Source organism: Ambystoma mexicanum, chromosome 4p, assembly GCF_040938575.1.
Source record: "Ambystoma mexicanum isolate Mex_15411 chromosome 4p, UKY_AmexF1_1, whole genome shotgun sequence".
NCBI lineage: Eukaryota > Metazoa > Chordata > Amphibia > Caudata > Ambystomatidae > Ambystoma > Ambystoma mexicanum.
The window spans coordinates 232133486-232159026 of record NC_090927.1 but is presented as its reverse complement, the minus strand read 5'-3'; the positions used below and the strand labels follow the sequence as shown (position 1 = coordinate 232159026).

General features: G+C 45.2%; 1 protein-coding gene across 2 annotated transcripts in view; it reads right to left on the bottom strand.

Annotated features, from left to right (window-relative positions):
• PKHD1 (PKHD1 ciliary IPT domain containing fibrocystin/polyductin) overlaps positions 1-25541 on the bottom strand; it is a 4356595-nt gene that overhangs the window by 1185801 nt on the left and 3145253 nt on the right. The gene's annotated exons all lie outside the window — the stretch shown is intronic.

The window sequence follows — 25541 nt, the reverse complement described above, 5'->3', positions numbered from 1 at the left end:
GCAAATGTTTTATTGGGGGTGTCGTAAAAATGGCTTCCTCTGAACAATGCAACCCCCTTCACCCAGGCAGATGGTTTATTGCAGGGGTCATAAAAATGGCTTCCTCTTGGCAGAAACTGGGAGGGGGAGAAACTGGAGACAGAGGCTGAGCTTGAAGAAAGTGGAAAGACTGGTTTCTGTGCCATGTGACCTGAAAAGACACACCCCTGTAGCCAGAATATGGTTTTAGAAAAAGATGAATAACTCATAGTACGGACTTGTCATAATTATTTAAATGATACCATAATTCTTGTGATTTTTCTGCCCACATTTTAAGAGGTTTTTAGAACCGGTGGTATGATCTGGGGGAAAACTAGCAGTTAAGAGGGTATTACTTAAAATGTCTGCATGTGAAAAGTCTGATACTTCATCAATTAATGCCTGCATGCCTTGCACACATTTGGGTAAATTTGAGTAAGAATCCGATATTGGTAACCCGACCAAAAAGCGCAAAAAGTTGCCATTTCTCAATGCAAGCTCTCAGGAAGAGCAGATTTGGACAGAGTATACCTCATGTGATATGTGATGGGTGTGTGTAATTTTAAACAGATGTGTTCCTGTGTAAATATGTATTTGGGTCAAATATAGATTGTGTGTAAAGTTGACAGGGGTGGGTTCTCTGGATCATAAACAGACCTCATCATGATGACACTTCATTTCATTCCCCCAATCAAGGGGAAGAGGAGGAAGTGGCCAATGACAAGTGGAGAGGGGTAGGGCCTAGAAAGCTAGCCTCTCCACCCACTTTCAAAACACATAAAAGCAGACAGTCAGGACAGATAGAGACATTCTATTCCATCTGCTGCGGGACGCTCTGCCGGGAAAATCCATACTTTACCTCCATCAGCCCCCAGAGAGCCAACATAGAGACTTCAAATCCATCAATCTCCAGAACCTGTAGCAGTACCTAGAAAGCAGAGCAGTATCCAGAATCCAGAGAGGCTAGACCAGCAGAGCAGAGCTGACCCAAACCGCTGTTAGCAGAACCAGAGAGCTGACCCAGATCACTGTGAAGTGCCGAGACCAGACCGGAGTCCAGTCCAAAACCTGACCAGATCCGTGGCGAGGCCTATTTCTAAATATATTGTGAGTACCTAGCAGAAATGTGCAGAACCAATCTCTTAGTTAAAATAATATAATTCAATCTATTTTAATCTAACCAGAACTGCCTCCTAACTGTCACCTGTCATTTGCAAAGCTGTCACCTGTCATTTTCTATCTGCAAGCTGTAACCTGTCGCTTTGAACTTTTAAAATTTCAAATCCGAAAAACTACCTTTATTTAATCGTCCGTATCTCTGGAACCGTTTGAAAGCTTAGAATCTTACCTTTCCAACAAGCCTAGAACCGACTTCCCACTCCTTATACTTTCTCCGTAATTCTCGCACTCACGAATTTTACCGCGATTTGCAATTTGGTTAAAAATCCAGCCACGTGTGAAAACAGCAGCTTCCTTGCTTTCCTTGCTAAAAATTCGTTTGCCTCTTAAGAACCATCCCTGAATCATTGCTAGAGTGAGCCTGGACTAATATTAACTAGATACTACTCACCCTGAACCTCTAGAGGGAATTAAAAGCATTTTAGCATATTTTTCACTTCATTGCCAGCATTTTGGGCCTGTGTTTCAAACTTCTGTAGTCTAAGCTTGCTGGGGTGAACTGAATTACATTTGATTGCATTTCTGAGAACTGTGTGCTTTCCTTCCATTTCCTTGCATTGCATAAAGGGGGGAGTGGATTGCCAGAGAAAAGTGATTACATTGTTTTGTTGAAATCATATTGAGTATTTCTGTACTGCAATTTCATTCCACCTTGCATCCATTTGAAACCATAAAGTTATTGTTGCTATCTTATCCATCCTATAACCACTCATCATTGATTATAAAGAAGTGTGCTAGTGCCGGACTATCCATTATTGATTACTGCTCAGATTAAGTGTGATATTCAATTATTAATTTATCATAAAGTGTGATATATATCTATTGTTTAAATTATCAAATAAACCTTTTAAACTTGCAAAACAGAACTACGTCTTGGCTCAGTGGGGTCAGGGGGATTCCAAGAGAGGGGTGTTATATAGGGGTAGTCATCCAGGACGCATGAACTGGACGTAAAGATATATCAATAAGGGTTTCCATTCAGTATCCCAGACTCGGCATTGACTTAGCTGTAGTGTTGAATTGAATCCTCTTACAAATTGGGGGCTCGAGCCGGACGTTTGGGTTAGATCTATAACTTGTGCAGATTAATACAGCGTGCCATCTGACCACATACACATATCCGGTCGGATCACCACGCTGTGTTACGCTGTAAAGCACTCCTCAAAGGAACGCTCTAAGGAAAAGGTCTGTTTTGCAAAAATAAAATACAAACTTCTGTAAGTCAGGACAGAGACCAATCTCTAGAATGACAACCTTGGTAGATATGAAAATAGCCAGAGAACACTTCTTACATAAGCTATTTGTGAGAGGTGAGTGGACTCATCAGGACCAAACGGTCTGGTTGCAGGCAATCGCGCAACAGGTCACTGAAACAGGGTCAGATATATGGGGAGATCAGGGTCCCCTACATGTGGCCCTGAGTGAACTATACATGGCCCCGAAGGTCAAGGATGAGCACCACAAGATTGCCAGGGTAGTGGCATATTTATATTTACATATGGGAGCCAATCAGGACAAATGTGCTGAAGGCCAAGATCTGGCGAGTAGGCAACTGCTGGCATTACAGAAGGTCCAATCTGACCTGGTCTCTTCTGAGCAGAGGCTACAGGGGAGCCAGGAGTCAGAAAATGATAGTAGGCAGTATATCATTAAAATAAAAGAGGATATGGATGTCCTGCAACAGGAAAAGGCTGATCAGGATACCAGATTTCGGGCCTTGCAGAAGGAACACCAAGAAGGTTTGGACTCCCTACTGCAAAGCCAGAAAAAGCTGGAGCAAAAACTGGACTTCAACAGGGTATGTGCTGAGCAGCTAGTCACCCTGCAAGGCCACCTAGATAGGGAAAAGGCAGAGAGTAATAAACTGGTTTTGAAAGACCTGGGTACCCAGGCGGAGTTTGACCAAGAACGCCAGAAAGCTGGTGCCTTCCAAAGGCAAAGGGACGACCTGGCGGCACAGATGCAGGCTCTTAGTCAGGAAAGGGATACCATAGGCCAGGAAGTCTGCCACTTAAAAAGGAAAATGGAAGAAAATCACCTGGCCCTCCAGGGACTGGGTGACCTCCAAAAAGAACACCAGAACTTGTTAGAGCACACCAGGAAGGTGGAGGATGCTCTGGCAAGAAAGGAGCAGGCCAATAGGGACACAGCTCAGGAGGTAACCCTCCAGCAGCAAAGACTGGCCCAGTGCTCCAGGACCAATCAGGAAACGCAGAGAGATAATGAGGCTCTCTGCCAGCACAATGATAGGCTCCAACAACAGGTAGCGATGCAGGAGAGACTGATAGAGTCTAGTAAGGCCTTAACTGAGGAACTGAAGGCACAGGCTCTTGCATTGCAACAGGGAGCAGGGGCGGATAGAGACCAGGTTCGCTTGGAAAGGGAAAATCCTGAGCATAACCTCAGGAGCCCTAGTACCAGAGGCCTTTATCTCTCTCAGTCCCTGGACTCTGCCACCCCCCTGTCCCTTGGCGCACATGAGCACCGGGCCACAGGGATGGCAGATTACTATCCAGCCATAAGCATGGGGCTCATAGGCCAGTAACTCCTAGGAATGGATGGGCGGGCATCCGGGTATGGGCACCCAAGCACAGTGCAATTTAGTGGGGAACCCCAGGAGAATAGGCCCATTAAGGGCATCCTGAAAACTTCTGCCCAGTTAGGTCAGTGGGGGGGTACCCATCAAATCCTGGCAGCAAGGAGGAATCTGAAGACTCCTCTGAACGGCACAGGACACAGGAGACCAGGTCCCCACATTCTGCCAGCCACTCCCAGGCTCGCAGAATCCGGGAAAACCTGGAAGAGCAGACAGGAACCTCTGGGAGCAGTGCCTCTGAGTCAGAGGATGAATGGACCAGGGTTACCCGAACCAAAAAGGCCAATAAGGCAAAAAGGGCCTTGCTTAAGGACCCATTGAAACAGATTAAGGCAATCAGGAGTGTCATCACGCCTCATCATAAGAACGCCAAGTACTCTGTTTGGGAACACTTGGAGCTCTATGAGCAAATGATGGAGACTTTTCATTTGAAGGACAGCCAAAGCTGTATCCAATATGTAAATTGGACCTTCTCACCAGAATACTCCAGTTTCTTTGCGGGGCTGGAGGACCAAAATCATTTAAGATGGTCCACCTATAAGGCGGCCATCTTGAAACATTTTTCTGTTCACAGAAATCCTCAAGAGGCTCGCAAGGCAGCCTACAATTTGCAATGTGGGGAGGATCAGGCCCCACAAGAATTCGTGCAAGAACTGAAACGTGCCTTTGCGCAGTCCACCAGAAGGGTGCGCACAGACAGCAGAGAATTTGTTAATACTTTTTTCCATGCCTTGCCCAAATACATAATGACCCAGCTCGTGAGAGATTTTCATGAGAAAAGATCTTTAGAATGGGTCATTGAACAAGCCACCTGCATCTACGAGGTGCAGAAACCGGTGGAAAACAAAAACCACCCCAAAAACCCCAAAACCAACAGCACCCCTGCTGCTGCCAAGGTGGCAGAGGTAAAGGTTGCCCCCGTTTTGGATTTGGATATGGGGGGCCTAAAAACCTACCTGCACCTAATAATGCTAGGTCCAGAAGGTCCTCGGGCCAGTCACAGACAGGGAGCCAAGTAGGCAGCCCCACAAATGGGGTCCCTCGCTCTCCTGATTATGTAAGTCCCCGTTACAAGGGAAATCGACCCATCCTGGGTTATGTGTGGACTCCTCCAGCCCAAGGGGGGGGATCCAGCCAAGCACCTAACCCAGGGAACTTCCCTCCTAACTTCCCACCGGAGGGCAGAAATTCTCCAAATCCTGGGCAGAACTTTTTCCCCAGGTATCCACCCAATTTCCAGCCCCAAAATCATCCATCCTTCTTTCCCCAATTCCCTGAGCCCAGACAACCTAATCCGGGAGAGGGGAGGCCAAGGGTGGAGGGGTACCAAAATCTTCCCAACCAGGGGTACTACCAGAGAAGGGATAGCTACCCTTCCCGGGATCAGCCCAGGGGAGAAAATAGAGCCCCGTATCAGCCTGAGCGGGTTTCCCAGTTAGAGCGCCAGGTACAAAATATGGCACAGGATCTGGGTCACATACTGAGGGCTCAACAGAACCCTCAGACGAGCGTGCCACCGCAGAATGCCCCAAACTCTGGACCTGGTGCTCCAGAACAATGACGGGGGCAGCACCCCGATAGCACACCGGTTCCCAGGGAGGAGGCACAAGGGGAAGGGGGGTGTAAAGCCTTGGAGGAAGCTTCCTTCCCAACTTGTAAACAGCCCCTGGAAACCCAGGACCAATCCCCAAGGACTGTTTTGACAGTGACTGTGATGACAATACAACACCAGACAGGATTTTTACCCGGCATGGGGGGAACTTCCTGGTGTACACTTCCTGCCCCTATGGTAAGGAAAATGTGACTTGTGACTTCAGGAGGGATGAGGTGATTTTCCAGGTCCATGAGGGTTGCCTTTCCCACCTGAAGCCTCCAGTCCAAATCAGCACTCTGACCAGGGACTTCTCCACCCAGCTGGAGGAGGCCGCTGAGATAGCCAAACCAGAAGACTTTCCAGGCATCAGGCAGATGGTGGAAGAGAGAGTCAACCTAGCTGATGCCTGTGTGACTCTGGAACAAAAGCAAAAGTTGAAACAAGTCTTCTTGGATTTCCAAGATCTCTTTGCGGTAGACTCATATGACTGTGGTCGCACCGACATCCACACAACAACAATCCCCACGGACCCTGGCATGACTCCAGTGTTTGTGAAGCAATATCGCTTGCCTCTCGCATCAATGGAGTCCCTTACTGAAATAATTAAGAACCTTGCGTCCCGGGGAATAATCCGTCCAATACACAGCACCTTCAACAATCCGGTGCTGGGAATATTAAAGCCAAACGGCCAGTGGAGACTCTGCGCTGACCTTAGGGAGCTAAACAAACGGGTCCATACTTCCCGATGGCCTCTTCCCTACATTGACCAAGGGCTGGCCCAGATTCAGGGGTCACAGGTATTCACTGCAATAGACCTGACCAATGGATACTGGACCGTGCCGGTCAGTAGGGAGGACCAATACAAGCTGGCTTTTACCTTTGGGGGCCAGCAGCATACATGGACCCGGACTCCCTTCGGATACCTCAACTCCGGCAATGAATTCAACATTTTCCTACATAAGGCCATGCCCGACCTGGGTGCGAGGGGTAACCTGGCTTATGTAGATGATGTCCTCATCAAAAGTTCATCTGTGGAGGAACACATAGCGGAGATCCGTTATGTTCTGACCCAGTTGAGGGCCGCCGGAGCAAAACTTTCCTTTCAGAAAGCACAGTGGTGTAGAACCCGTGTTAATTTCTTGGGGCATGAGATTACTCCTCAGGGTCTCTGTCCCCAGGAAAAGAAAGTGGAAGCACTTCAGAAATGGAAAGACCCCACAATTCTGCGGGAACTAAGGAGCCTCGTTGGACTGACTAATTACAGCAGAAAGTTCATTGAGGGCTACGCAGAGATCACCAGACCCCTGATTCATCTCCTGAAGGGGGGGGTCAAGTGGGAATGGGGTCCAGAACAAGCCGAGGTGGTAAAACAACTCAAGAGAAGCCTCTCACAAGCGCCTTGCCTAGCTTACCCTGTCAGAAACAAGGAGTTCTTCCTGGAGACGGGGTTCTCTAACACGTGCTTGACAGCAGTATTATACCAAAAGCATGACAAGGTGTCTTGATATTGGGCAAAATCTTCCTCGGGGCCAGCCCTTTGAGAGCAAAAATACCCAATTCAGCCCAAAATACAGGTTCTATTGTGCTGAGCAGTGATCTCATGCTAGTGACAAATGACACCCTCAAAGTGTTATTAGCATATTTATTCTAAGCAGTGAATTTCATATACATTTGGGATTCAAGTTAGAGAATATTACAAAGCATAAAACAAAGAGCAATGCAAAATATAGTGAAACATGGAACTTAGATAAACATAGAGAAACATAGAGAAATATAGAGAAACATAGAGAAACACAGTCTTACGTCCCTTAATCTCAGCCCTGGGAGACCTGGGTTTCTCATAAGCTAGCTGTAAAACAAGCCCCGCTCATAGAAAAACAAGGCTGGAGGACACCGTGAGAGCCAATTCCGGGCACCTGACTGTACACGAATCAAGTCCACAGGCGATCTCCCCCTGATCCATGTGTGCATGGATATTTTATAACTTCTTGCTGTCAGTCACCATGACGCACAGTTCCAGAACTTTCCCTGTGCAACTGGCTCATGGAAAAAACCCAGCTCTCTCTGAGATGCTCCCTGCTCGCTCCTACCCCCTCCCTTGTTCCCATCTGCGCTGGCTGAGGAATGTCTTATCAGTACCTTCCCAGAGAAAAGGAAGATTAGCTTGGAGCCAGGGCTAACGTTAGTGAGGCTGAATATTCTAAGGGAAGCAGGGATGTATTAACCCCATCTGCAAGCTCTAAAAGGCATGCACTCATAGCTTAGTGTTTATAGCGCTTAAGACTGGCTATCTAAGCGCTATATAGGTGCCATGATGTTCCAAACACTCCAAAAACCTATTAGCTACATGGCTAGGGGCCCTCCCTGCCTGTCTATCAACAATGCTTAATTTGACCTATCTCATACTAGGCCTGCATATTCCTTGTAGCTCACTACTGCATAATGGAAGTGCTACAACAGACTACTGTCAGCATTTTTAGCACATACTTTGAATACACTATTGGCTTTCAGCGGCTAATGCTGTCATCTAAAGCCCTGATTGGCAAGGTTGCAATTTCGTGTATCACTACATTCCACCCCTATTCAACGTGTGTGCGACAAAATGCTGACTAATACCTATCAATATAGTATTTAGTGCAGTGATAAAGACCTTGGGGCTTTGCAAGAGGTTTAAGCAAACTATCTTATAGCGGTTAGTTAGCGTGGCATGCAAGGTAAAGCACTACCTAAACAAAAATGTACACAAAGTGAACAGTGACATATACCCTTGCCAAAACCTGGCCTACACAAAAATACCTAAATCAATTTTGTATAACTGATTGTCAGTTAAAAAGCAGCATGCAGTTAAAATGTCAAGGCAATCCAGTGTAGTCTAATCTATAATGCACTATTGCATTTATGTATGGTTACCAATTCTAAAACCTGGCAGCCTTTCACCCTAAGGGCCTACCCTCCCCCTGATCCCAGGGCATTCAAGCGTGACTATGGGCTGTGTGACTAGACACTTCCCCCAGGTAGGTGGAACCCAACCAGAAACCATCTAATTTCGTGAACAAGGTGAACCCATGGGCACCAGGTTGTCTAAATAAAAACAATTCTACTAATTTACATCAAAGCATGGCATGTGTTATTCATGCAATCAAAAAGCAAGCAATTCAATCCATATGTATGCTGGTAACTGTAGCTCTGCGTGCCAGTGTGTGGAGGATGGTTGCCCCCACCCAGTAAAAAGCCAACACCTGCTGATTTAACAATGTTTGCCATACAATGCATCGTGTGTATTTAGCAGTCTTGTTGACCTGCCCTATGGCAGACAAAAATGTCTTCATGTCTAAAATTCTGTCATCTTCAATTGGCTGTCAATACTTGTAGCAGTGCTGGGCATATCAATGGGCCCCACTAGGCCAGAAGTTCTATAGCAGAGCTGGCATCAGAACCCATAGTGGCTAGCTTATTGTGCACAGTTTCTATGTCACAAGCATATAAAGCTCCTGCAATTAATGAATCTAGCTCCCTAGCTACGCGCACTCTAGTGATGGGCCATAGAAATGGACTCCATTTGTAGCAGCTTGGTAGTACTAAGGAAACATTGCCTCATGATAAATCTATGTCTAAGTGTAGCACTGTAATAATGAAGGTGTGCATTACCAGTCTACAATTTACATGTTGTCTTACCACTGGAAAATCTAACAGGTTCACAGTGTCTACCTTCTGTGACTTGGAGAATACCCTTCTTCAAGTGGGATATCTACCATATACAATATTAACTTTAGCCACAAACACCATACTACTATCCGGCAGTGGCTGTTTCATCACACCATGGAAAAAATTCATTTAGTCAAGTTATAGTTCATTAAATCTTGGCGAGAACACTCGCTGCAGTTCTTGGTCAGAAAAACATCACATTAGACAAATTAAACAAATGGTATCCATTCAGTGACAAAAGATGCCTGACAATGTGCCAGGCCAGTACACTAGCAATTCCATGTGGATACTCATTTGTAGCGCTTTTCCAAAGAATTATTCCAAATGTTTACAATCAAAAGGTGACTCTTTGCATTAGTGTGCTGGAGACAGCTGTCCCCACAAAAACATGAAACTGGTTGGTTTAACAAAAAACCGTGTCACACTCTGTGTCATAAAATCAAACATCAAGTCAGTCATGGTTTCATTTACCTGCCTTAAGCTGGCTGTAAAAGTATCCAGTGTTTCAAAGATTACCATTTCAAATTATAGCTCACACACTTGGCAGCATTACTTCAATTAAGAATCTTAACCTACGCACAGGTGACTTTGATGTGCGCACTCATCTTATCTCAAAATTAATTACACTCCTGCTTGCATAATTCTGCTGCCCCAACAGTTCATAAATCATTCTCCTGCCTACGTGCAATGTAGAATATTTTTTTTTTTTCAAAAAACAAAACATCTCTGGTTAAAGCCATTCAGTTGGAAGAGTAAAACCATTTGGTTTTTTCAGATTCATCTCAACAGTGCATTTAAAAACCATTTTTCAATGTGTTAGCATTCAATTGCTGTGTCACACAGCTGTATGTGGTGCCTGATGTTACAGTCCACAATTCATTGTCCATAGTCCTTTAAACAAGAAAGGGCAAAACATGTCATTTAAATGTGTAGCATCAAATACTTGATAATTAGCCAAGTCTGCATCGTGCCAGTTCAGCAAAAGTTATTACTCTGTTGGACACTATTCGCAGGTTACAGCATTGAGTGCGGTGCAGGGCACGTTAAAGTTGAAATAGCATGTCGCAGTGGCTCGCTTTCTCTGAGAATGCGTCTGACCCTTCTTTGATCAATGTCACCCACAAACTGCATATTAACTTCCTGATATTGTAAAATGTCTTGTTGTGCTTTGCCTAGGCAAAATACAAACAGAAATGTTAGGATTTCATCAAAACTTCAATATCAGCGTTATCCACCCCTTCCCATAATACCACCCCCATCTTCAAAAAGTCTCATCAGGTAACTACACACTTTGTCATTGCTACTGCAATTATTTATCACCTTTCTGCATGTTTCTGGGGGCTTATTTACACTCAACCATACGGGGTGTAACTGCCTAATCACAAACTCATTTGTGCAATGCAATCATAGCTGGTCAATGGTACCTCAGACTGATCTGTGCTTTTACAAAGCCATATAGTAAGTACCCAGGTCGCACAATGCTTTTCTTTTTTCACCAAAGCGATCACCAATGCCAGGCGCCAACTTGCTTCCAGTGTCCCATGATCTTGGTTTAGGTTGCCCTGCTGGCATCACTCCATTTTTCAAAGGTAAAGTCTTTCAGTCCAATACCGCTTGCAGTTGTACAGGCAGCTTTGTTTATTTATCTTTCTTTTCTTAGCAGTGTCTTTTCAAGCCTCTGGTTTTTTCACTTGTCATTTTTTCAAAGGGCTTTTGCTGTTTTTGAACCACTCCTTTGAGTGCGATAGTCTGAGTCAGTTTCTTTTGTTGCTTCAACAAATCATTCATTCTTGCACTAAGCCGTGTGGCTTCTGGATCATGGCTAATGTGCAGTGTTCATGTTGTACTTCAAAGCCCCGCTCTGCATGTTGTCTCTTGCAAAACGGCTAAGCACTTTTTGTCAGTTTTGCTTCCATCTGGAATGCCATAATGTCTTTGTCAGTTACTCCATCCCCGGCAATGTAGCTTGCAGTTTGCCAGATGTGTATTTTCTCTTCTCAAAGCGCCTAGAGGTTTCTTCTCCAGTGCACAGCGCTTTACTTCAGTTCACATCACATGGAGCATTGGAATGCAGCTTGCACAGCAATAGCGCTTTACTTCACTTCACATCACATCACATGGGAATGCGGTTTGCACAGTAATGTCTGTTGGAATGGGCAGCTGTCTTTTCTTGGCCCATTCACAGATGCATAGGTAAATGTTCAGATGTGATGTGCCCGTCTGCCATCCTGCATGAAGCCTTTGCTCCGTACCACAGTTTACTGGGCAAATTCTTTACTTTTTGAACAGCTCTCTGTTTTTGCTCCCCCTTCCTCAGGAATGCAGGCATGTTTATCTTTCGTGTGCACCTGGCAGCGCCATTAGCACGCAGCTTATCTCTTTTGCCTATAACTCTTATACTGTGGCGGCTTCACTCGTTTCAGACAGTTCATCCAAATTAACTCTTTCTTGTACTGTTTCTGCTTTTGTTTGCCTTCACGCACCTCGCCCAAGACAGCTTCAAGGCACAAGCTCTGCACACACAGCAAGACTCTTGTTTTTCAAAAGCGGCACTTTTCTTGTCATTTTTCTACTCCATGTAATTTTGCAAAATGTCAAAGCGTCTTTTTTTTCTTGTAATGTGCGATCTTTCAAGAGAACTCGCAACCCATTAAATCTTTGTGCTATCTTATCACACACAGATGTTTCATTCTGTTGTACCATTGCCAAACTATAACCACTCAGTTCAGTGCATTTAAAAAATAAAAATGCCATATTTAGTGCAGCTCCCTGCACGTTTTTTTTCTGCAAGAACAACCCACACTCTATTGCTTGTGGGCTGTTTAATGTGTCAACAACATTTTTCCCCATGTATCACAGTCAACAGGTCACTATTTTCAAAGCATACATCACTTATAAGGCAACAGCACAAATCCATGGCATAGCATGGGGACAGTCAAAAATACTCCAGGGGCAATTTAGAAAAATATAAATTGTTTTTCCCCCCAACCATTGCAAGCTGGTTCTGCAATTTCAAATCAGTACACAAAAATCGAAAATCCAAATAACATTCACTCACTTTCCTTTTAAGTGAGTCTCTCACCCAATATAAGCATGGCACAGCCTAAAATGCAATATAACCATTTTAGTGTGTTTCCTTTAAACAGAATTTGCCACCATTAGCACATGGAATTTTACAGTTGCCAAAAGAAAGAAAAAACTCTTTAGGCTCTCAGCACAGATGTTACTCATTCTCCTAAGCATGGCTCATTCTCCTTCCTCATTATTCAGGAATGCCAACCCTTCAAAAGCATATATCAAAAAAGACGAACCTTCGCCTCCGAACATTACAGCCCCCACTCGCTAGCACACTGGGGCTGAGTCAATGGTTAAATCACTATTCACAATTTGCATGTCAAATCCCTGCAATTATTATTTTTTTTTTCCTGCCCTCATGACAGAATAGAGATGAGAACTCCGTCTCATTATGCATTCCAAATTACAACTTTAAACTTGGGAAACCACATGATAAAATTCTTTTTCTAATTGAGCATACATCTTTCTTAACCATTCATCGGAGTGCTTTAAACAAAGCCATTTCCCGCTCGTTTATTGCCTTGTACTCCCTGGCACCAATCCCATGCAATAAGTCAGTCACGACTGATTTACTGAAGGGAGTCTTAACCACACAAGCTATCGGCCACGGCAAGCCGACACAACATTGCTGCCTTTTGAAGTCTCAGAGCTGCAGTGAGACCATCAAGGAAATGCGACAGCCTGCTCCCCACTCTACACTGTGTTCTCTCACACCATTTGTCATGTCATGGCACTGCTCTTCACAAATCCCACAAAGCTGCCACCAAATGTCTTGATATTGGGCAAAATCTTCCTCGGGGCCAGCCCTTTGAGAGCAAAAATACCCAATTCAGCCCAAAATACAGGTTCTATTGTGCTGAGCAGTGATCTCATGCTAGTGACAAATGACACCCTCAAAGTGTTATTAGCATATTTATTCTAAGCAGTGAATTTCATATACATTTGGGATTCAAGTTAGAGAATATTACAAAGCATAAAACAAAGAGCAATGCAAAATATAGTGAAACATGGAACTTAGATAAACATAGAGAAACATAGAGAAATATAGAGAAACATAGAGAAACACAGTCTTACGTCCCTTAATCTCAGCCCTGGGAGACCTGGGTTTCTCATAAGCTAGCTGTAAAACAAGCCCCGCTCATAGAAAAACAAGGCTGGAGGACACCGTGAGAGCCAATTCCGGGCACCTGACTGTACACGAATCAAGTCCACAGGCGATCTCCCCCTGATCCATGTGTGCATGGATATTTTATAACTTCTTGCTGTCAGTCACCATGACGCACAGTTCCAGAACTTTCCCTGTGCAACTGGCTCATGGAAAAAACCCAGCTCTCTCTGAGATGCTCCCTGCTCGCTCCTACCCCCTCCCTTGTTCCCATCTGCGCTGGCTGAGGAATGTCTTATCAGTACCTTCCCAGAGAAAAGGAAGATTAGCTTGGAGCCAGGGCTAACGTTAGTGAGGCTGAATATTCTAAGGGAAGCAGGGATGTATTAACCCCATCTGCAAGCTCTAAAAGGCATGCACTCATAGCTTAGTGTTTATAGCGCTTAAGACTGGCTATCTAAGCGCTATATAGGTGCCATGATGTTCCAAACACTCCAAAAACCTATTAGCTACATGGCTAGGGGCCCTCCCTGCCTGTCTATCAACAATGCTTAATTTGACCTATCTCATACTAGGCCTGCATATTCCTTGTAGCTCACTACTGCATAATGGAAGTGCTACAACAGACTACTGTCAGCATTTTTAGCACATACTTTGAATACACTATTGTCTTTCAGCGGCTAATGCTGTCATCTAAAGCCCTGATTGGCAAGGTTGCAATTTCGTGTATCACTACACAAGGTCAATAAAGTAATCTCCTATGCGAGCAAAACTTTATCCTCTGTGGAGGAAAAATTCAACGATTGTGAGAAGGCACTCCTGGCAACGGTGTGGGCATTGAAGAATTACCGTCCGTTTATCCATGGAGAACACATCATAGTGGAGACTCCACACCAGCCTCTGCAATATCTCAAAAGTGACAGAATCCAGGCCGGAAATGTGAGTAATTCCCAAATTACTTCCTGTATTCTGTCAATGCAAGGCTTTCCTGTGGAGGTCAGATATGGCCAAAACAAGAAGAGTCCCCTCGCGCAAGGTCTGGCTAACTTGCATGATTGTGCCAGAGAAAACTGTCTCGAGGACGAAAGTCTAAAAATCAAGGACAACACTGAGGCATACCTTAATTCCCCACACAAAGTCTTTGAAGAGGACAAGTGTGAGGGAATGCCCACTGTCAATGTGGATGGATGCTCGTACTATGTTGACAACGACGGGGAGAAAGAACTGGTGGCTGGCGTAGGGAATGCATGGGTGAAGGAGTTCCCAGAACCCTCCGCTGGATACAAAATTGGTCCCCAAAGTAGTCAGGTGGCAGAATTGATGGCTGTGCATCAGGCCATCCTCACTGCTGTCCAGCATCAACTCCACGAACTGGTCATAATCACAGATTCGGATTATGTACGGAACGGGTTCGTGGAGCACCTGGTTAATTGGAAAAACAGAGGCATGTTATGTGCTAATAACAAACCCTTGAAACATGGGAAGTTGATCCAAACATTGACGATCTGGTCACCTCGAATGAGATGACCATCTATTGGAAAAAGATCAAGGGTCATTCCAACGTAGAGGGACCAGACAAAACTGGAAATGACTTAGCTGATCAGCTGGCCAAAACCGGGGCCATCCAAGGGGATCTAATTGAGATTGAGTCCCTGTTGGGGGAAATCCAGGTCACTGCTATCACTAGGTCCCAGACAAATGCTCACAATGATCTTTCAATTGCACAATGGAGTAAGGAGACCCCTGATGCTGATTTGATTACAGCTCAGAAGGGGGATCCAATTATCGGTAAGTTTTACCAACACCTTGAGAACCCTGAGAACTTTCCCCTGACGGATACCGATTACATTGGGAAAGAGGACCTAAGAGTGTTGATGAAATGTCCAAAAATGTTCCGAATCCAAGACGGTTTGCTGGTAAGGGTATCCAAAGCTGGCCATGATCAGTGGGTGGTTCCTACCTCATTCCGAAGCCTGATGTTAAGTCACGCCCATGATGCGGCCACCGCCGGACATAGGGGGTTTCACACAACACTGGAAATCTTAAGAGAGGTTGCATACTGGCCACACATGGGCCAGGACCTCAACCAATACTTGAAGGGTTGTCTTGTGTGTGCACAATTTCAGCCAACATGCCTCACACACCGGGCGCCTCTCCAAAAGAGGGGGATGACACTGCCATGGTCAGATTTACAAATCGACTTCGTAGGCCCTGTGATTCGCTCGTCTAGAGGAAATAAGTACATGTTGACTGTGACATGCTTGTTTACCAAGTGGGTGGAATGTCTCCCAGCCCCAAACTGCAAGGCAGAAACGGCAGCTGCCTTGATGATTAACCACATCTTTTCCCGTTTTGGTCTACCTCAAAGGATTGAGTCAGACAGAGGTAGCCACTTCACCAGTGAAGTAATGACAAAGATGTGGGAGATACTGGGGGTCAAAAGGAAGTTGCATATTGCTTACCGGCCAGCTTCTTCTGGGGCAGTAGAGAGATATAACCGAACCATTGTGAGCATATTAAAGAACTTTGTGGCAGATTCTGGGCCAAGTTGGGATATCCGATTACCTCTGGTCCTAATGGCCATCAGATCTACCCCTTCATCTGCAACCAAAATGTCACCATTTGAGTTGATGACTGGACGCAAGATGGTGCTTCCGCAGCATTTGCTCTACAGGACCCAAGAGCAGACACTAATAAATGCCTCCAACTCATGAGTATGTGGAGAATTTAAGGAAACACCTTCAACATGCTTCAACATGCTTTTGCCTATGCTCAGCGGAATCTAGAAAGATCAGCTGAGAGTATGAAGACCCACTATGACCTGAAAACTTCCATTAAGGAATATCAGGTGGGGGACCGGGTCTATCTATACAATTTCCAAAGGAACCAGGCCAAACAGCGAAAATTCTTGCCTACATGGAAGGGACCCTTTGAGATTACAGACAAGATCTCCCCTGTGGCCTACAAGATCCGCATCCCCAAAGGCGGTTTGGCAGAGGGGGAAGACAAGTGGGTCCACATTAACCAGTTGAAGTGTTGCCATCCCAGGCACACTCTGCAACAACTGGAGGAATCCTCTGGAATCCTAGAGGATACTGTCTCAGATTAATTCAATTTCAACCCTAAAAGATCCTACATATAGCCTATCAAATACTGTGTTTCTCAATTTTATGTGTTCCTGTCTCTTAATTTAAAAAAAAAATGTGCAGGTTCATATCGGTTGAGTTCTAAAATATATATGCCACCCCACTATATCAATGGTGGGGGAGAAATGTCCATGAATAGGTATTGCCGCTCTTCCTTTGTCGTCCTAGGAGAAAGAAAACCTGGAGACTGGCCAAGGAGGACGATCCGGAGACCGGGAGCAGAGACGCAAGGGGCCCGGGGTACCGCCCAATCTTCCCATCAGGACCGGCGAGGAGAACCGATCGATCCGACTGGATGGAGAAAAAGATGCTGAACTGTGCCATCTATTGGAATAAGATGAGGAAACATCCCAGATCTTGCGAGTTCCATCAGTGAAACAGAATGGCCATCGCAAGAGGGGGGCTTGTGGGATGTTTTTACCCATGCATCCGAGCACTACCACAAAAACTGTGCAGTACTGGCATTGAAAACATCATGATGGCCAGAGCTTCCCAGAAAATGCCCAGGGAAATGCATGAAGAATAGGCTGCCACCCATTTTTGCCGATGTTATGGGCACAGAAGGGCACTGCCTAAAACCACCATTGGACTACCCACACAGTAGCCTGAAACCATTGGGAATGGCAATGCTGATGGCCAAAAGCAACCTAGAACTGTGGGGAATTAATTTCTTAAATCCCAAAAATGGTTGCATTACCAGTACTCACCACTATCAGAAAGCCAGCGTTTTAAAACAACACCAGACATTTGTGTAAAACTGAATAAATGAACCCAAAGCAGGCCAAAGAAAGACTTACTAAGAGGTGGATACAATGTAAAGTTATATGCTGAAGTGACTTGAATGTTCATAACAAGACTGGCTGAGCTCTGCAGGTCTGCAGCAGCCTAACTGAAACTGGATTTAAAACTACCAAAAATCGAAAATGTTTAAATTAACTGAGTGACCTACTTTTGAGTGTCACATAGTTTGTCACTGTTGAAATGTCATAGTTTTGAACTTAGAATCAGCATTCTAGCTGCATATGTAAAAATTGTCTTGACTTAAACTGGGGAACAAAAAGTGACATTTTATCTGAAACCTGGCTTAATGAAACTGAATTCTGCCCACCAGCTACCCCCGACAGGAGTTGAGACTTGCACAACAGCTGTGTTCCCAGGCCTAGCTGCCTTTTGCTGTTCCCACCAAAAGGGATATGACACTTCTCTGATTGAATTACCTGGGCTCTGCAGGAAATTGAACAAAGCCCTGTCCTGACTCAGGCAAATGTTTTATTGGGGGTGTCGTAAAAATGGCTTCCTCTGAACAATGCAACCCCCTTCACCCAGGCAGATGGTTTATTGCAGGGGTCATAAAAATGGCTTCCTCTTGGCAGAAACTGGGAGGGGGAGAAACTGGAGACAGAGGCTGAGCTTGAAGAAAGTGGAAAGACTGGTTTCTGTACCATGTGACCTGTAAAGACACACCCCTGTAGCCAGAATATGGTTTTAGAAAAAGATGAATAACTCATAGTACGGACTTGTCATAATTATTTAAATGATACCATAATTCTTATGATTTTTCTGCCCACATTTTAAGAGGTTTTTAGAACCGGTGGTATGATCTGGGGGCAAACTAGCAGTTAAGAGGGTATTACTAAATGTCTGCATGTGAAAAGTCTGATACTTCATCAATTAATGCCTGCATGCCTTGCACACATTTGGGTAAATTTGAGTAAGAATCCGATATTGGTAACCCGACCAAAAAGCGCAAAAAGTTGCCATTTCTCAATGCAAGCTCTCAGGAAGAGCAGATTTGGACAGAGTATACCTCATGTGATATGTGATGGGTGCGTGTAATTTTAAACAGATGTGTACCTGTGTAAATATGTATTTGGGTCAAATATAGATTGTGTGTAAAGTTGACAAGGGTGGGTTCCAGTCCAAAACCTGACCAGATCCGTGGCGAGGCCTATTTCTAAATATATTGTGAGTATCTAGCAGAACTGTGCAGAACCAATCTCTTAGTTAAAATAATATAATTCAATCTATTTTAATCTAACCAGAACTGCCTCCTAACTGTCACCTGTCATCTGCAAAGCTGTCACCTGTCATTTTCTATCTGCAAAGCTGTCACCTGTCATTTTCTATCTGCAAGCTGTAACCTGTCGCTTTGAACTTTTAAAATTTCAAATCCACAAAACTACCTTTATTTAATCGTCCGTATCTCTGGAACCGTTTGGGCTAGGAACTAGGTTTAACTTTCCTCTGAAAGCTTAGAATCTCACCTTTCCAACAAGCCTAGAACCGACTTCCCACTCCTTATACTTTCTCCGTAGTTCTCGCACTCACGAATTTTACCGCGATTTGCAATTTGGTTAAAAAGCCAGCCACGTGTGAAAACAGCAGCTTCCTTGCTTTCCTTGCTAAACATTTGTTTGCCTCTTAAGAACCATCCCTGAATCATTGCTAGAGTGAGCCTGGACTAATATTAACTAGATACCACTCACCCTGAACCTCTACAAGGAATTAAAAGCATTTTAGCATATTTTTCACTTCATTGCCAGCACATATAAAAGCATTTTGGGCCTGTGTTTCAAACTTCTGTAGTCTAAGCTTGCTGGGGTGAACTGAATTAAATTTGATTGCATTTCTGAGAACTGTGTGCTTTCCTTCCATTTCCTTGCATTGCATAAAGGGGGGAGTGGATTGCCAGAGAAAAGTGATTATATTGTTTTGTTGAAATCATATTGAGTATTTCTGTACTGCAATTTCATTCCACCTTGCATCCATTTGAAACCATAAAATTATTGTTGCTATCTTATCCATCCTATAACCACTCATCATTGATTATAAAGAAGTGTGCTAGTGCCGGACTATCCATTATTGATTACTGCTCAGATTAAGTGTGATATTCAATTATTAATTTATTATAAAGTGTGATATATATCTATTGTTTAAATTATCAAATAAACCTTTTAAACTTGCAAAACAGAACTACTTCTTGGCTCAGTGGGGTCAGGGGGATTCCAAGAGAGGGGTGTTATATAGGGGTAGTCATCCAGGACGCATGAACTGGATGTAAAGATATATCAATAAGGGTTTCCATTCAGTATCCCAGACTCGGCATTGACTTAGCTGTAGTGTTGAATTGAATCCTCTTACAGCTTAAATAGATCCGAGACTGTGACACATTCAAGTCCGTCTTTGAAGCTGTTTCACTTCAATCAACAAGACACCACCAGGCCCCTTATTTCTTGCCACTTTTTCAACTACAAAGGTAGGACCCTGTCCCCTCATGCAAACTATTTTGCATCTACATCATCATATTTAAGTGACCACATTGTAATGGCATCATTCATTTACCCACACAGGAAGCAGTTGTGTGCTGTCAGAAACCCATTGAACTCGTTGCGATGCGCTCGGCCACCATGGCGGGGACCTGTGTCAAGTAATTTGAGTCCGTGAAATCCCCCCAGTATCATTGGGTAAGGCACGTCCTGGACCACAATTTTCAATCAGGAGTCTTTTCAACTTTGCAATTAAGTTAGATGCTTACAGGCCCTATGGCCTTTACTTAACTAAGTTAGAGAAGTAGATGAGCAAAATAATAAAATACTAAAGACTTATTTTTTCAAACACATTTATTTTGTATCTGTCTGCTTCCCAGTAGGGACTATTCCTTTTCATTCTGCCCCGAGGAAGACGTTTTCAGATTTGGAAGGCCGACAAGTGGCCCGCTGAAACTTAATTTCGGGCCCTGGACAGTTGGAACCTTTTCCTTTTTTTGTTCCCCAAACTTAATACATCCAGGACTCTTTCCAACAGTGGTTTGGATATTTGTTACTATAGAATTTTACGTAGGCAGACCTGTTAATTGACAATTATTGTTTATTCATTGTTTGTTCCAATATTTATATACTGGCAGACTTGTTTAACGGACATTCATTGTCTGTTTTGTTGTTTTTCTTCCTCGTGCATTGAGGCATATTCATTTAATTTGGCAAAGCATTTTCTTTTGTTGCGTCAAACTTGCAAACTGATTCATACATATTCGCTTATTATTGTGCACCTAAATTGTTTTGTGTTCTAAGTTGGGTGTGTTGATTATTTATTTACTGTCTAAACACACATTATTCTTTCATTGTTTTCATGATTTTTTGTAAACCTTCAGATTTAATGAAATACAGCATTATTTTTTTTTAAACATTAGTTTTCTTTGTCTCCTTATTCGCTCTCACTTCCAAGTAAGTTTTTGGCCATAACAGGGTAATTTAATTAGGATATCTTTCGATACCAACCTAGAATAAGTATGAGGATTTAATTTTCAATTTAGTATACAGCTTTTTTGGATTTCTTGTTTTTTATTATATTAGTCCCCCACCATAGCTGTACCACTTTAAAAGTGGCAACCCACATTTTTAGTCGGGAAAGACATTCACTGCCTCACTAGCCAGACCTGTCCATTGTCCACCACTAACACATAGTTGCACATTGTTGCCAGCACCAGGCACACCGCGAGCTGGGAACAGCGATGGTCCCAGGCTTGGGGGCTCGCGGGTGAACCAATCAGAATACGAGGGGCTTATCACTGACGCCATTTTAACTAGCCAATCACCAAGTGTCCCCTTGTAACCAATTTGGTGTAGCAACTGTTAGGGACAACCCAAGTGTACCACCTGACCTGTCCTTGTCCAATAATCCTTTCTTCTATAGGTAACTATACTGACCCTACCACTCGGGGAGCGAACCCAAAGTGGTGTTAGGTTTTGGGACAGTTTTCCCAGGTGACGCAAGTAGCGCGTCATACTACAATAAAAAGGGCTTGCGAGCCCCACGAATGCTGAGAGAGTCTCCCCGGATGCAAACGGGCTGAGAATAATCCCTGCCGTGACTATAATAAACAGCAGTAACTACCTTGCTCTTGTGTGTGCCTCATACTCCTTTTGGGACGCGGGAGGAGTTGGGGCCTCCCCAGCCCCGGAGGTCCGTGGACGGCTCTGCCGGCCCGGGAAATCAACCGACAAGTTGGAGGCACTGCTGAGATCTCTACCTAACCTAAGGGCAGCCACTACAAGGTCTCTTGCGACGAGGTAACCGGCAACTGGGCCCCCTCTGCCGTTTCCCCCTTTTGAGGACTACAGGACCATCGCGGAACTGCGAGATGACCGGACAGCGCAATCCGGACATTGGCCGTCGGGAGCCGACTTGAGAAGGGGGGAGGACTTGTAACGCGGGTGGTGGGTGGTTGTTACAGTGTGTGGAAACTGATTTGTGTTAATAAGTGGCAGTAGATGTGTAAGGTGTAGCGGGACAGACACGAGGGCCGTCCGCTACAGCATCACGAGTGGATTGGGTGGGGCTTCGAGCGCCCACGTGTGACGGCCAGATCACGCGGATTGGTCTAGATCGCAGACACCTGTATGAGGGGGGTGTGGCTTTCCTACGAATTGACATTGTAGATCAATGAGTAGATGAGGTTCCCTACTAGTTGAGCATTTTAGCTCGGTGGGTAGATTATGTTTTCAAGCAGGAGGTAGCTAGATTGTCACATGCGAGGTGACGCAGCGTGCGCAGTCCGATTATAATAAGTAATTGATTGTTCATTACTCCACTCCAGACGTAGTGGGAAGACAGCTGTGGGGTTAACGGGGAATGAAAGTGTCGAGGATGGCGCACGTTCATTGGTTCTGAAATTGTACGTACTTGTAATATCTTGTAGAGGTTGGTGACGTCACCCATAGGGCTTGCATAGGACACAACGACCATCTCGTGTTCATCCAAGGGTGGTCGAGAGCAGGAAATACGAAAGGGTAGAGGTGAAGGGCGAGAGGCGGCCGTGCACGGAGAATGCCGGCCGTACTCGACGGGGAAGAGTGGAGTGGGAGAGGTGGCCGCGCACGGAGAATGCCAGCCGCGCTCGACAAGGGGGTTGCCAAGAAGAGGGAGGGGACTGAGCAGGCAGTGAGGACGGGGAGGAGGAGGAGCTAAGTTGAAGGTGTGCCAAGTACAGGCAGCACAGGAACGTGGGACAGCTGAGAGGCACGCCACACAGGGCACGCAGCCACAGGGGGCTCCGTGCACCACGGCCGAAGGAGGCCATAGTTGTAAGATCGGGAAGGAAGGAGAGCAAGCACTTTAACAGTGAAATTGCCTTTCTTTTCAGTGGAGTGTCGGAAGTCCCCAGCGTACGGGGCCAGGTAAAAGGTTGACGTTTAGAAAGGTGAAATTGTAACATGGCAACGTACTACGGGTCGGGGGCAGGAGCAGGGTTGGGGCATCTGCACGACATTGTCACAGCATAAAGAGAAAATGATAAAGTACAGCATTGAATGGACACAAGGAACAGACAACAAAATAAGGGTACCATGGCTGACCCAACGGCAGCTTTGACACGTTTAACCAACACTACCTACTGACATACCTACATAATACCTACAAAGGGAAAAAGTTATCAAACCATTTAGAGGTTTTTGATCTGTGGAAGATGTTTCAGGGCGGTACACCGGGAGCGCCGGGAATGTTCGCAGTGCAAAGGGTAAAAGAGGAGAAGGGGCCAAGGGAAGAGAAGGAGGTAAAAGAGGAGAAGGTGAAAGAAGGGGGCGGGGGTACGACACTCAAAATCCCACCCAGTACTGAAGAAAGTGAGGAGGAGGCAGAAGGATCATTTGCGGTAGCAGAGGCAGGGGTGAAAAAGGAAGGGGCAGGGGACGTGCAAATGACGAAGGTAGTAAAGAAGAAGGGGGGGACTGTATCCAATAACAGAACTAAGAGAAGCTGCTCAACAACAACTAATGGCCACAGAGCGGTACTCAAGCCCTGCATACAGCCCTCCACCATACACACCAACAGATAGCTGCCAAAAGGGAGTGGTAACAACGGGCCTGACAGATATAAGCAAAACGCAGGCAGGCACGGAGGGCTGGAAGAGGGTCCCGAGAGAATTCGCAAACATAGGACAAGATGAATGGGCAGCAGCACAGGTGCTTCTGAAACTCTGGGGGACACTAACAGGGGAAGAGGAGGGCGCAGTGAGGAAGGTAAGAAGGGAAGAGATGGACCACGTACAGACAGGGCACGAGGTAAGTAAAGAGAGAGAAGGGCGTCTTTCTCAAGAAGAGGAAGAGATGCTGGAGGAAAAGTTGGCAGAATTGAGAGGAGTATGAAGTGCACTGATTAGGCAGTTCTAGCAGGAAACGGGAAAGAAAGGAAGAGAGGTAAGAAAATAAGGAGAGGATGAAGGAACAGGCAGAAGAAATGAAGATAGAAGAAGCGTGCATACGGGCAATAGCTGAAAGAGTGGCATGCATGGAGCAACGGGAGATGAGAAGGAAGGAGGAGGAGCGAGAAGAAAATGACAGGGAAATGGGACTGTGGAAAAAGAAGATTATATCAGAAAGTGTGCGGAAATATGAAGAGGGAAAGGTAACAGAGACCATATTAAAAAGGGAAGGGGGCATATTGGGGAGAAAGGAAGAAGAGGAGAGGATATTGGCAAAGGTGAGCAAAGAAGTAATGGAAGAACTTTGCAGGAAACGGGTGGAAATAGGTGACGAGGTAGTACAGAAGAAAAATGAGGAATGGGGGGAGAGGAGAGCGGAGCATGGAGCGAAAAAGTACACCTGCCAGGATAAGGAGGTTGCGACAACATCAACACAGGGGGCTGCGGCCAAAGGAGGTGAGTACACAGACATGGCCCTAATAGATCTAAGGACAGTGACAGTGGGGGGGAAACACACAGAGTGGGGATCCACATTTCAAGATGGATTTTACAGCGAGGAAGAAGAAGGGTCGTGCAGAGATAGAAGAGATGGAAATAGGGAAAGTTTAGATAAACTATACATAACGTGCACTAACTGCGAGTCACCATGGGCCTGCGAGATGCGGAGGGAACAACACACAGAGGAAATGAGAAGGAGAGAAGTGAACAGAAAAACACCATGACCATTAACACCAAAACCTGTACACACCCCATATGTCAACAGACTTAGGGACCTCCCAGGACGCAGGCAGGAAGAGCAAGCAGACACACCCATGATGGGACAGGAGGGTAACGGGAAAGGAAGGAAGAGCATGGGAAGTGATAGCAAGAAATACTGTAGACAGCATAGAGGAGTTACCTAGCATAGAAGATGATGAATACACCATCATATCCCCACACAGGCGCACAGCAGGGGAAGTAAGGGAGTACAATTTAATGCCACTACTGTGAGAGGGGGATCAAGGCCACAATATGTCCCATGGAAACATGCAGATAAAGAAAATATTAAATGCAGACTTCCATCTCTGAGTGGAGGAGCTGGGAAATGGATATATGAAATGGAAAAACACACTGTGGGTCAAAAGTTAGCAGTGGGTGATGTAAAGGGGTTACTGATTTCAATACTGGGGGATGCTGCAGACGATATATGGAGTAGTGCGGGATTCCCAGGGGTAACAATAAACGACACATCACATGTTGGATCGCCATTTGCTAACTGCAGGCACGCTCTATGGCAGGCCTTGAGGGTCCAGTACCCAGACACCTCAGACATAGGAGCAATAACATCTCGCAAGATGCACGAGAACGAGGACCCTGTTGATTACATCCAGGAGATCCAGGAGAAGTGGCGCCTAGAAAAGCGGGAACCGTGGGACAATACACTAGCAATATTTTACCACATACTAATACAAGGGCTCCCGGAAGAAGTATAAAGGCAGTTGAAGAAATTAGTGGGAATGGAAGCAAAGGCATGGCCAGAAATACAACTGACAATAGTGCACTAGTGCAGGAGGTGGCAAGAAAAGATGAAACAAAAGGAGGAAGATAGAAAGACAGAGGAAGTGAAATTGGTCCAAAAGAAACTATCTAAATATGCCATGGAAGGGGCACTGATAACAGCACCCACGCCCACACAAGCCACTGTGACACAAGACGCAACACAACAACAGATAGCACCGTAACAGCAAGCACAAATCATGACACAACAGATGCCTCCACCCCCACCATATGCAGCACACGTGTGAGGGGGTTATATGCAAATGGTGAATGGATACTCAAACAACTATAGAGGGAGGGGCGGACAAATGAGAGGGAGAGGCTTTGGCACAAATACACAACAACAAGGGGGAGGGTTCATGGGTTACAACCAATCTGGACAGCAGGGG